Genomic DNA, 2,500 nt, shown 5'->3' on the forward strand with positions numbered 1-2,500 from the left:
CCGCAACAACTTTAATATACGCTATTGGAGCTGGAATTACCGCGGCTGCTGGCACCAGACTTGCCCTCCAATAGATACTCGTTAAAGGATTTAAAGTGTACTCATTCCGATTACGGGGCCTCGGATGAGTCCCGTATCGTTATTTTTCGTCACTACCTCCCCGTGCCGGGAGTGGGTAATTTGCGCGCCTGCTGCCTTCCTTGGATGTGGTAGCCGTTTCTCAGGCTCCCTCTCCGGAATCGAACCCTGATTCCCCGTTACCCGTTACAACCATGGTAGGCGCAGAACCTACCATCGACAGTTGATAAGGCAGACATTTGAAAGATGCGTCGCCGGTACGAGGACCGTGCGATCAGCCCAAAGTTATTCAGAGTCACCAAGGCAAACGGACCGGACGAGCCGACCGATTGGTTTTGATCTAATAAAAGCGTCCCTTCCATCTCTGGTCGGGACTCTGTTTGCATGTATTAGCTCTAGAATTACCACAGTTATCCAAGTAACGTGGGTACGATCTAAGGAACCATAACTGATTTAATGAGCCATTCGCGGTTTCACCTTAATGCGGCTTGTACTGAGACATGCATGGCTTAATCTTTGAGACAAGCATATGACTACTGGCAGGATCAACCAGGGAGCTGCGTCAACTAGAGCTGAGCAGCCGGCCGCCCGGGAGTGTGTCCCGGGGGCCCGCGCGAACACGCAAGCGTCCGCTCAATCATTCTGCAAACAGGAGGAGGCTGAGCTCCCCTGCACAATACACCTCGAAACCCTCTCAGGTCCCGGCGGCGCGCAGCGCCGTCCCAAGTACTTGGTCGGGTTCGAGAGAGGCGCAATCGCCCGGAGTTAGGCGAGTAGACGCTTTCGGTGCGACCACCCGTGCTCCCAACTGAGCTTGCCGCTGCCGACAGAGGCCCGGGAGCGTGCTGTCGTGGCATTGCCGGCGGGAGACAACACGCGCCACCTACGGTGACCGGCAGCTCCAACGCCAGCGCCACAGAAGGACAAAAGCCCCACTTGGGTGCCGAAGCGAACTCTCCCAGCACAGCGCACGCGCCAACACATCCGCACAGCTGCGATACAAACCACCAGCGAGAACCGCTGGGGCGACCGAGCAGCAGACGGCGTCGCGGCGCCGAGCGCCGGGCGGCGGCGCATCCTCAACGCACACAGTCCTCAATCGGACCAGCACACTGAAGATGTCCACCGCGCTTCGCACCGGGCCCGCGAGGACCTACTTTGGCCGCACGGCGCCGCGCGCAGGGTGCGCCGGCGCGCAGCTGCGACGCCTGCCGCGTCCGTCGGCCGGCGCGCCTGCCACTGGCCGCCCCCACCAGCCGGCTGTAGCGCGTGCGCCCACGCACCGCGCGGCCAGCACGCCGGGAGGCGCCCCCTCACCGGCCGGGGACGGTCCCACCCAGCCACCGCCGCGTATCGCTTCACACCCAGATGCCGTTCAGTTTCGTCGGCATGGTGGGTATCGCTGGAACAACCGGTTCGTACCTCAACCTATCGTCGCCATCACCGATTCACCCCTAGCGAGAACAACCGCACCACAACAGGTTACCATTTGTTCATTTGCGTAACTTCACCAGAAAACGCAGGCGTCCATCGCCATTTGCAACTTCAACGATTATTGCATGCCTGTGTCAGGTGTCACGCCACACTACGTCTGCCCACATACACGCAACAAAATGTGCACGCCTAGACAATACGTGGAAGGTGGCCCCCGTACGTATGCGATGTCCATTGCTCGAACGACTGTCAACCGGCCTCTGTAGCATGTCGCAGATATGGAACGCGGTGCACCATGCCATCACGGTGTGTGAGGAGAGACGACTAGGTCCGAATACATCAACAGACAGCTCATGCTGATCGCCATCCACGGCGTCCGTTCCTCCCACACGTCTCTATGGCGTACCACACTGCAATCCAGCTCTCATAGGGAGACGACACGTAGCTGCGTGCACAATATTTGCACTGTATGGTCCGCCGTTTTTGGGCGCAGTCGTTGTACGGTCACACATGTGCCACGATGTATCATTCGGTACATAAGGACGAATGTGCAGTACAGATTGTGGTTTACGCGTACGACATTAGCGGACGGTTGACACAGGCCGCACCACAACGTAGCCTGAGTACGTCGCATGCGAAGGGCATTGAACATGCAAACTTCTCACCAACCAGCTTGCGAAGGCAGGGGGGCAAGGTGGGGACGTGGGGAGGGGCGGCATGTACGTCCTGCTGCCATCCACATTACAGTGTACAGCAGGAGCATGTGGAAAGTCAGCAAGACTTGCAAGGTGTTTAACATGAAGCGATACACAGGGGAGCGGGCAGTGCGAGTAGCGAACTATATTGCGAGGGTTGCGGGTGGGCAACACTACACTAATTGAACGAGTCGTATAACAATTACAGAGCAGGTTTAGGCGACAACATGGGTTACGTTAGGGGACAACGTGGGTTACGTTAGGGGACAACGTGGGTTACTTTAGGGGACAAC

General features: G+C 57.9%; 1 non-coding gene across 1 annotated transcript in view; it reads right to left on the minus strand.

The window, feature by feature from the left end:
• Positions 1-634, minus strand: part of LOC124731841 — a 1,909-nt gene extending 1,275 nt beyond the window's left edge. The window contains exon 1 of the ribosomal RNA XR_007008508.1: positions 1-634. This exon is cut by the window's left edge and continues 1,275 nt beyond it. This is a non-coding gene — a ribosomal RNA (small subunit ribosomal RNA).
• Between the last annotated feature and the right edge of the window lie 1,866 nt (positions 635-2,500).

Source organism: Schistocerca piceifrons, unplaced genomic scaffold (genome assembly GCF_021461385.2).
Source record: "Schistocerca piceifrons isolate TAMUIC-IGC-003096 unplaced genomic scaffold, iqSchPice1.1 HiC_scaffold_1307, whole genome shotgun sequence".
Classification (NCBI taxonomy): Eukaryota; Metazoa; Arthropoda; class Insecta; order Orthoptera; family Acrididae; genus Schistocerca; species Schistocerca piceifrons.